This window comes from Carlito syrichta, unplaced genomic scaffold (assembly GCF_000164805.1).
Source record: "Carlito syrichta isolate Samal-C Ts95f unplaced genomic scaffold, Tarsius_syrichta-2.0.1 Scaffold301789, whole genome shotgun sequence".
Classification (NCBI taxonomy): domain Eukaryota; kingdom Metazoa; phylum Chordata; class Mammalia; order Primates; family Tarsiidae; genus Carlito; species Carlito syrichta.
Genome location: NW_007245885.1, coordinates 115,098 through 126,417, shown reverse-complemented (window position 1 = coordinate 126,417; position 11,320 = coordinate 115,098).

Genomic DNA, 11,320 nt, shown 5'->3' with positions numbered 1-11,320 from the left:
CTGCAAGGACAGCGGAGGGTGCAGGACATACAGCACAACACATAAAGCCACCCCCAAATGCCGAGGCGCTGGCCACCCAGACTCTTTGAAAGCACAGGACTCAACCACCAGGATCCAGCCAGTTGGGACCCTTCTCCCAGGCCACAGTCACTCAAGGCCCTATGGATGATAGAAAGACCACAACATTCACCTGCCAGGCTGCTAGCCCACCTCCCAGGAACACAGCTAACAGGCCCCTGGCAACCATGGCCTTCTGATGGGACAAACAGCCCCCCAATCCCTCTGGAAAGGTGGAAAGCCCCAACTTGCTGCTGCGGTGGCAGCCATTGCTACAAAAAAGCTGGCTCTCACCGAGTTGATTTTTTTGTTATGTTGTGAATTGGGGACCTCATTTCATTTTTCTGCACGTGGATACCCAGTTTCCCCAGGACCATTTATTGAAAAACTGCCTTTTCCCCATTGTGTGTTCTTTGCGCTTTTGTCCAAAATCAGTTGAGTGTACATGCATTGGTTTATTTCTGGGCTCTCTATTCTATTCCATTGGACTATGTGTCGGTTTTTATGCCAGTAACATATTGTTTGATTACTATAGCTTTGTCGTATATTCTGAAATCCAGAGTTGATGTCTCCAGCTCTGTTCTTTTTATTCAAGATTGCCTTAATTATTCAAGGTCTTTTGTGATTCCGTATGAATTTTAGAATTGTTTTCTTTAGCCAGGCTCGGTGGCTCAGCCTGTAATCCCGTGCCTTGGGAGGCTGAGGTGAGTGGATTGCCTGAGCCTGCGGGTTCGAGACCAGCCTGGGAAACTTGGTGAGACCTCATCTCTACAATAAATCAAAAATCAGTCGGGCCATGGTAGTGCACGCCTGTAGTTCCAGCTACTTGGAAGGCCGAGGTGGAAGGATCGCCGGAGCCCAGCAGGTTGAGGCTGCAGTGGCCGGGAGCAGCCACTGCACTCCAGTCTGGGCGACAGAATGAAACTCCAACTCATAAAAAAAAAAGGAATTGCCGGGCTCGGTGGCTCAGCCTGTAATCCCGCGCCTTTGGGAGGCTGAGGTGAGTGGATTGCCTGAGCCCGCGGGTTCAAGACCCACCTGGGCAGCAAGACCTCATCTCTACAATAAATCAAAAAATCAGCCGGGCGTGGTCGCGCATGCCTGTAATTCCGGCTACTTGGAAGGCTGAGGCAGAAGGATCGCCGGAGCCCAGCAGGCGAGGCTGCGGTGGCCAGGAGCGGCCACTGCACTCCAGTCTGGGTGACCGAATGAGACATCAACTCAAAAAAAAAAAAAAAAAAAAAAAAAAAGAATCTGTAGATCACTTTATATAGTATGGACATCTTAACAATATTAATTCCTCCAATCCATGAACATAAGATACCTTCTCATTCATTATGTCTCTACACTTTCTTTGATCAATGTTTTCTGTTTTTCAGCATACAGATCCTTTACCACCTTGGTTACATTTATTCCTAAATATTTTGTATTCTGATGTAAATGGGATTGTTTTCTTGACTACTTTTTCAGATATTGTGTTGTTACTGTAGAGAAACACACTGATTTTTGTATGTCGATTTGGTATCCTGCAACTTTGCTGAATTCGTGCATTAATTCTAACAGCTTTTGGCAGGCATCTTTAAGATTTTCTCTATATAAGATCATATCTACAAGGAGACAGTTTTACTTCTCCTTTCCATTTTAGATACCTTTTTTTCCCCTTTCTCTTGCCCAAGTGCTCTGCCTAGGACTTACAGTTAAGTTCTCAAACTCATCCTAGAAAAAGTGTTACATCTCTCATTGCTGAATAGCATTACGATCACCTTCAAAGTACTCTCCTTGGGAAGCTATGCACCAATGTCAGTGCCTGTCACCCGTCAAAGCAGTTTTTGGAACTCTTCTTCTGGAATGGCCATCAGAGCTGTTGTCTTATTATCCTTGATACCTTGAATGTCATCAAAATGTCTTCCTTTCAACATTAAAGAAAAAAGTCATTGGGGGTCAGATCAGGTTAGCAGGGGACAGTGTTCCAGTACAGTGATTTGTACGGTGCTGCAAACATAAGTACACAATGGCAACTTCACAAACTTAATCGTCAGACCTCAACATGTAACGATGACAAATGATGAGCTTGTCATATACAACATTTTATTACGTTAACATACATTCCTTCTATACCTAATTTGTTGAAAAGCTGTTTTTTAAATACTCATAAAAGGTGTTGAATTTTGTCAAACGCTTCTTATGCATCCAAGGAGATGATTATATGATTTTAATCTTTCATTCTGTTAAGAGTATGTCACATTTATTGATCAGTGTTCTTGGAACCATTTCGCAGCCCAGGGATAAATCCCACTTGATCATGGCGAAGAATCCTTTTAATGTTGTCCTCGTAAAATTAGTTTGAAAATATTCTCTCCTCTTCAATTTTTGGGAGAGTTTGAAGATGAGTACTAATTTTTCTTTAAAAGCTTCATAGAGGCAGGAGCATTGCTTGAGCCCAGGAATTCAAGACCAGCCTGGGCAACATAGCAAGATCTAATTTCTACAGAAAAAAAAAATTAGCCAGGCATGCTGGCTTATGCCTGTAGTCCCAGCTATTGGGGAGGCTGAGGCCAGAGGATTGCCTGAGCCCAGCAGCTGGAGGCTGCAGGAAGCCGTGATTGTGCCACTGCACTCCGGCCTGGTTGAGAGAGTGAGACCCCAACTCAAAAAGAAAAAGAAAAAGAAAAAAAATCTTGGTAGGATTTAGCAGTGAAGTAATATGGTCCTGGACTTTTCTTTGTTGGAATATTTTTAAATTACTGATTCAATCTTCTTACCAGTTACTGATCTGCTCAGATTTTCTATTTCTCCATGATTTAGTCTAGAAATGTGTCTATTTCTTCGAAGCTACCCAATCTCTCCGTGTCTAATTATGTCTCATAGTGTCTTATGATCCTTTGTATTTCAGTATCCGTTGTATTGTCTCCTCTCTCATTTCTGAACTTTTTTTGTTTTGATTTGAGTTGGAGTCTCACTCTGTTGCTCAGGCTGGAGGGCAGTGGCACACTCACAGCCACCGCAGCCTTGACCTGCTGTGTTCAGGCGATCCTTCCGCCCCAGCCTTCCAAGTAGCTGGAACTGCAGGCACGTGCCACCGTGCCTGGCTAATTTTTTGCTTTATTGTAGAGATGAGGTCTCACCAACTTGCCCAGGCTGGTCTTGAACCGGTGAGCTCAGGCAATCCTCTCACCTCGGCCCCCCAAAGTATTGGAATGATAGGCATGAGTTATTGCACCCGGCCTTCATTTCTGAATTTATTTAGTTGGGTCTCCTCTCTTTTTTTTCTTATCTAAATAAAGTTTTGTCAATTTTGTGTATCTTTTTATAAAACCAATTCTTAGTTTCATGGATCTTTTCTGTGGTTTTGTGTCTCTATTTAATGTATTTTTTTGCCCTGATTCTGGTTAGTTTCTTCCGCAATTAACTTTTGGTTTGGTGTATATTAATACAACCTCTGTGGAAAACAATATGACAATTTCTAAAAGATCTAAAAATCAATCTTCCAGCTGGGCTCGGTGGCTCAGCCTGTAATCCCGCGCCTTGGGAGGCTGAGGTGAGTGGATTGCCTGAGCCCGCGGGTTCGAGACCCGCCTGGGCAACTTGACAAGACCTCATCTCTACAATAAATCAAAAAATCAACCGGGCATGGTAGCGCATGCCTGTAATTCCGGCTACTCGGAAGGCTGAAGTGGAAGGATCGCCAGAGCCCAGCAGGTCGAGGCTGCACTGGCCGGGAGCGGCCACTGAATTCCAGTCTGGGCGACAGAGTGAGACTCCAACTCAAAAAAAAATCAGTCTTCCATATGACCCAGCAATCCCCTTCTGGGAATATATACTCAAAGGAACTCAAATAATTCTACAAAAAAGATACCTGCTCACGCATGTTTATTGCAACACTGTTCAAAATAGCAAAAACATGAAACCAACCATGCTGCCCATCAAAACTGGATTGGATTTTTAAAACGTGGTACATATACAAGATGGAATATTATGCAGTCATAAAGAAGGACAGAATCATGAACTTCGCAGCAGCTTGGATAGATTTAGGGTCTATCATACTCAGAGATCTATCACAGAAACAAAGAACTGAGTACCACATGTTCTCACTCAAAGGCAAACCCTGAACATTTAACATAATACTATAAGAAAGGAATTGGCAGTAGCGGGAGACTTTTGGGTTGGGGAGAAGACACATAACATCATAAGTGTACCTGATCTCAAACCAGACAAAGTGAGGGCCAGTGGGAGGCCCAAACTTCACCTGTACATAAACCACTTATGTACCTATAATATCTTTTGAGTCAGAGTCTCACTCTGTCACCCAGGCTGGAGAGAAAGGCACACTCATGGCCACCACAACCTTGACCTGTGGGGCTCTGGCGATCATCCTGCCTCAGCTTCCCTCGTGGCTGTCGCTACAGTCATGCACCACCACGTCTGGCTAATGTTTTGATTTATTGCAGAGGCGAGGTCTTGCCAAGTTGCCCGAGCTGGTCTTGAACCCCTGGGCTCACGCAATCCTCTCACCTCCACCTCCTGAAGTGCTGTGTTACAGGTGTGAGCCATCGTGCCCGGCTTCTTTTTTATTCTTTTTTTTTTTTTTTTTTGAGTTGGAGTCTCACTCTGTCACCCAGACGGAAGTGCAGTGGCCGCTCCCGGCCACCGCAGCCTCGACCTGCTGGGCTCCGGCGATCCTTCCGCCTCAGCCTTCCAAGGAGCTGGAACTACAGGTGCGTGCTGCCACGCCTGGCTAATTTTCGATTTATTATAGAGATGAGGTCTCGCTGCCCAGGCGGGTCTCGAACCCGCGGGCTCAGGCAATCCATTCACCTCAGCCTCCCAAAGGCGCGGGATTACAGGCTGAGCCACCGAGCCTGGCTTTTTAAAAAATTCTTAATGTAGGCACTTATTGTTATAATCTTTACTCTTAGAACTGCTTTTGATGCATCTCATTAGTTTTGCTATGCCGTTTGTCTATTTTAGCACTGTCCACATATTTTTTAATTTTTCTTTGTATTTCTTCTTTGACCCATTAATTGTTCAGAAATGTGTTGTTCAATTTCCACCTATTTGTGTATTTCCCCCCCCACTTTTTTTTTTTCTGTTTTGATTTCTAGCTTTATATCACTGTGGTAAGAAAGTTTACTTGATAGAATTTCAATCTCCTTAAATTTGTTAAGACTTGTTTTGTGGCCTAACATATGATTGATCCTGGAGAATGTTCCAAGTGTACTTGAAAAAAATGCACATTCTGCTGCTTTTGATGGAATGTTCTGGTATGTCTGCTAGACCCGTTTGGTCTATAGTGTTGTTCAAGTCTGTTGTTTCCTTATTCATTATCTGTCTGGATGTTCTGTCTATTATTAACTATGGGTAGCAAAGTCCTCTATTATTATTGTATGCTTTTCTGTTTCTCCCTTCAGATCTGTTAGTATTTGTTTATAGATCAGGTGCTCCAAAATTAAGTACATATGTTGACCATTGTTATATCCTCATTATGAATTGATCCATTTATTGTTATATAGTGATCTTCTTGGTCTTTTGCAACACTTTTTACAACTTCCCTTGCTTGCTTTTGATTACCACTTGCATGGAATATCTTTCTCTATTTTTGGCTTTTATCCCACGTGTGTCTTTAAAAGTTAATGAGTTTCTGCCAGGCTCAGTGGCTCAGCCTGTCATCCCAGCACTTTGGGAGGCCAAGGCGAGTGGATTGACTGAACCCGCAGGTTCGAGACCACCCCTGGCAACTTGGCAAGATCTCGTCTGCAAAAAAAAAAGTTAATGAGTCTCTTGTAGGCAGAATATAGGTGGGTCTTGCTTTGGTTTTTTAATCCATTCAGTCACTCTGTGTCTTTTGGCTGAAGAATTTAATTCATGTATATCTAAAATAATTATTGACAAGTAAGAACTTACTATTGCTGCTTTGCTAATTTTCTGACTGTAGTTCCTTTTCTTCTTCCTAACTCTCTTGCTGTCTTCTTTTGTGATTTGATGATTTTTTTTTGTACTGATAAGCTTGGATTCCTCTCTCTCTCTCTCTTTCTCTCTCTCTCTCCTTCTCTCTCTCTGAGACAGGGGTTCACTCTGTTGTCCAGGCTGGAGTGTAGTGATATGTGATTATAGCTCACTATTGTTTCAGACCCCTGGATTCAAGTGATCTCCCTGCCTCAGCCTTCTAAATTCCTGGGCTCAAACGAGTATACTGCCTAATCCTTCTGACTAACTAGGACTACAGGCACATGCCACCACACCCAGTTAGCTTTTTTAATGTTTTCTAGAGACAGGGTCTTGCTATGTTGCCCAGACTAGTCTCAACTCCTAGACTCAAGCATCATCCCATCTTGTCCTCCCAAAGTGCTAGAAGTCATAGCACCCAACCTTTTTCTCTTTATGCTTTGTGTATCTACCACAGGTTTTGTTCTTTGTGGTTACCATGAGGTATATATATAGCATCTTAGAGGCAGGGTACAGTGACTCACGCCTGTAATCCTAGCACTTTGGGAAGCCAAGGCAAGAGGATTGCTTGAGTCAAGGAGTTCAAGACCAGCCTAGGCAACATACTGAGACCTTATCTCTATAAAATAATAATAATAGTGATAATAATAATATTAATAATAATAATCAGCTGGGTGTGGTAGTGCACTCCCATAGTCCCAGCTACTCAGGAGGCAGGGGCAGGAGGATTGCCTGAGCCCAGGAGGTCGAGGCTGTGGTGAGCCTTGATTGTGCCACTGCACTCCAGTCTAGGTGACAGAGTGAAACCCTGACTCAAAAATAATAATAAGCATCTTATAACAGCATATTTTAAGCTGACTGCCACTTAATTTTTATCATGTAATAAACTCTATGCTTTTACTTCACTCCTGTAAACATTGTATATGGTTGATATCACCTTTTACATCTTTTAATATTTTGCATCCATTAACAAATTATTGTTGTTATAGTTATTTTTAATACTTTTGTGTCATACTAGAGTTTAAATTCACTTGTACACCTTCATTACAGTCTTAAAATATTCTGAATTTATCTCTCTTCTTATCTACACAGTGAGTTGTATATATTTCATGTGTTTTCATGTTTTTATTTAGTATCCTTTTGTTTAAGCTTTATCATTTCTTGTAAGGCAGGTCAAGTAGTGATGAACTCCCTCAGTGTTTGTTTATCTGGAAAAGTCTTTCTCTTTCATTTCTGAAGGAAGGATAGCTTTGCTGTGTATAGTATTCTTGGTGGACAGATTTATTTTTTCTTCAACATTTTGAATACATCTTCCCACTCTTTTCTGACCTGCAATGTTTCTGCTGAGAAATCTACTGACAATCTAGTGGAGGCTTTCTTGTAGGTGATGAGTTGCTTTTCTCTTGCTGCTCTCAAAATTCTCTGTCTCTGATTTTTGAGAATTTTATTATAATGTATCTCAGTGAAGATCTCATTGTGTTTACTCTATTTGAGATTATTCAGGCTTCATGAATCTGGATGTTCATTTCTCTCTCCAGATTCAGAGAATTTTCTGTCATTATCTCTTTAAATAAAGTCTCTCTCCTTTTTGTTTTTTTGGCTTCTTTTTGAGCACTTCCATAATGCATATATCATTTTGCCTGATGGCATCCCACAAGTCCCTTGGACTTTCTTCAGTATTTTCTATCCTTTTATCTTCTTGTTCCTTTGAATAGTAATTTCAATGGATCAATCTTCAAGCTCACTGACTCTTGCTCTTTCTTTTGATCATGTTTGCATGGAAGCTCTCCATGGAACTTTTCAGTTCAGTCATTGTATTCTTCAGCTCCAGAATTTCTCTTTAGTTCTTTTTAAGAATTAATATTTCTCTGTTGAACTTGTAATTTTGTTGTCTATTTGTGTACTCTTGTAGCTCACTGAGCTTCTTTAGGATGATTGTTTTGCAGTCTTCATCAGGAGGTCATAGGCCTCTATTTATCTGGGGTCTGTTTCTGGTACTTTATTTTGTTCCTTTGATGGTGTCATGTTTCCCTGATTATTTGTGATCCTGTGGCCTTGCACTGATGTCTATGAATTTGAATTAATCGCTTCTTCCAGTCCTTACAGACTGACTTTAGCAGGGAAATCCCTTTTCCAGTTAACCCTTCTAGAGATTCCAGGCAGAATATCTAGTAGAAGGTTGCAGGTGGACTTGCTGCTGGAGTCCTTGGGAGGGCTGGCCTGGTACTTCCATCAACAGGAGGACAAGCTTGGCACTTGGGTCTACAGAGGTTGACCCCGGTTCCTGAATCCACTGGGGTGGCCTTGGAGGCTGGGTCCACATAGCTGGCTTTGGCATTAGGGTTCATGGGGGTGGGCCTGGCTCTTGGGCTCACAGGGGCCAATCTGGCCCTGGAGAAAGCCCTGAAGTGGAGTCTGCATGTGCCAGACTGGAACATGGGGACACAGGGGCCAGTCTGCCTGGAATCTGGGGCCATGGAGTTCTGCCAGAGGCTGGGGCAGTGCTGGGGCCTGAGACTGTGGGAGCCAGACTGGCAATGAAATAAGTTGGGAGCCTGGGTCTGAGGGGTCAGCCTGGGGCCCGTGTTTACTGACATGGAACCAGTACTGGGCCCGCAGAGCAGTCAGGTGCTCACTCTACTCTTCTTCCTCCATGCAGCAGGTTGCTGCTCAGGCTTGGGGAAGCCGTCATGCAGATAATGCAAAGGTGTCCTTCCTACCCTCATCAATACATCTTATTTCTGTGCTCCACCCAAGTGCTGTGATCTCTCTGCTGAGTTTTCTAGCTCTTGTGAAAGTATTTATGTGCATGAATGGTCATTCAAATTGATGTTTCTGGGAAGAGTACAGGAAACATCTATCCTGATAAGTAATGTGGTTAAACACCCTTTCATGTCTACTGTTCACGTGCATATTATTTTATGTGAAGTGCTGATTCATATCTTTTGTCTCTTTTAAAAGTGGGTTGTCCTTTTTTATTTATAGAAATTCTTTACAGAATCTGGAAATAAGGAATATTTTTGCAAATGTCTTTTCCCACCCTGCTGATTATCTTTTTCTTAGCTGAGTTGGCTCCTTTTGAAATAAAGATTATCTTTTGTTTGTTTGGGTTTTTTTCTGAGTAAGGGTTTCACTGTTGCCCAAGCTGGAGTGCAGTGGCATGGTATCACTGCTCACCACAGCCTTGATCTTTGGGACTCAGGCAATCCTTCCACTTCAGCTTTCCAAGTAGTTCGGAATACAGGCATGTGCCACCACAACCAAATGAATTTTTTAATTTTTGTAGAGATGAGGTCATGCTATGTTGCCCAGGCTGGTCACAAACTCCTGGGCTATAAAGTGATTCTCCTGCATCAGCCTCCCAAAATGCTGGGAATACAGGCATGAGCCACTGTCCCTAGCTTGAAATACAGATTATTTTTATTTTAATGTGGTCTGATTTTATAAGTTTGTTTGTTTTTTTACAGTTGGTACTTTTGTGTTCCACTTTTTAAAAATCTTTGCTTCGTCCAAGGTACATAACAATCTCCTATGTGAGATTTTAGATGGTTTACTGGTTTACCTTTCATTTGTATTTTTGTAATCCAGCTAGATTATACTCTTTTCTTACACTCATACTGCATTTTCTAACCTATTGTAGCCTTCCAATAAGATTCAGTGTCTAGTAGAGTCTCTCCGTTTTGTTTTTCTTAAAGATCATCTGGTGTTTTCACAATATTAAATCTTCCAGTTCCTTGACCATGATCTATTCTTCTATGTATTTAGATTTTCTTTCATTTTCTCAGTAACATTTTATAGTTTCTGGTATAGAATCCTCATACTGCTTACATTAGATTTAGTCCAAGGTACTGCCATTGTAAATAGCATAATTTTTAAATGCCTTCTCTTGTTGCTGTTGATATATAGAAATACCATTGTTTTTGTATTTTGACTTTGCATCCAGTGACCTTTCTGAATTAATATATTAAATAGATGGGCAGATTCTTTAGAATTTTCCATGTACACAATAATGTGATCTATAAATAATGACTCATTTATTCCTTTTCAATCTTTTTGCTTTTTTATTTTTTTTTGCCTCAGTGCACTGGTTAGAACATCCTATACAATGTTAATAAAAAGTAGCAATACCAATCCCAACTTAAAACAGAAAGATTTTAATACCTCACCCTTAAATATGCTGCTGCTGTAGATTTTTTGCTAATACCCTCTAGCAGATTAAGAATGCTGTTCACGATAAAATATCTTAAATTTAAGAAATGCTTTTTTCCTATTTTTCGAGATGATATTATCTTTTATTATGTTAATGATTATGTGCTAATTGACTGAAATCATCATAATACAGAAATATCTCAAACATATCTTCTATCTCTTATTTCTCAGATGAACTAGAGTTCATATAACCCTACCGAATCCCTAAGGTTCTCTATTTCTATTTACTAACCAAAACATTAGGCATAATCATTACAACTGTCTCTTATGTCTTCCAATAATCCAGAAGTATATTGTATCATTTATCTTATCTTTGTAACCTGCACTTTTACCAATTAAGTGCAATTTTCACAGACTGATTACTAAAGAGCAAAATAAAGAAATTAGTTTTAAATGTTTTTATTAGAAATTTGTCATGTCACTGGGCATGGTGGTTCATGCCTGTAATCCTGGCACTTTGGGAAGACTTCTTGAGCTTAGGAGTTCGAGACTAACCTAGGTAACATAGTGAAAGCTCTTCTCTACAAAAAATGAAAAAATTAGCCAGGCATGGTGGAATACACCTCTAGTCCCAGCTACTTGGAAGGCTGAGGTGGAAGAATCGCGTGAGCCCAGAAAGTTGAGGCTGTGGTGAACCTGATGCACTCCAGCCTGGGTGACAGAGTGAGACCCTGACTCGAAAAAAAAAAGAGAAAAGAAAGAGAAGGAAGGAAGGAAGGGAAAAGTATCACATCAAGTAACTTTTAGAATGGAAAGTTTCACTAGCCATGTGAGTTTGGGCATATTTTACAAAGTCGGCGAATAGCGAGGTCAAGCAAGACAGAAGAGTAGAAAGCTCTGGAGGCCAACCCCTTCAGGGAAATAACCAGGAAACTGGGGGGAGGAGGACAGAATTAATTATTTCAAAACTCTGGATCCTGATGAAACACTTATAACCACCAGGGGAATGCTGAATGAAAAGAGAAGCCAGCCGGGCTCGGTGGCTCAGCCTGTAATCCTGCGCCTTTAGGAGGCTGAAGTGAGTGGATTGCCTGAGCCTGCAGGTTCGAGACCCGCCTGGGCCACTTGGCGAGATCTCATCTCTACAATAAATCAAAAAATCAGCCAGGCG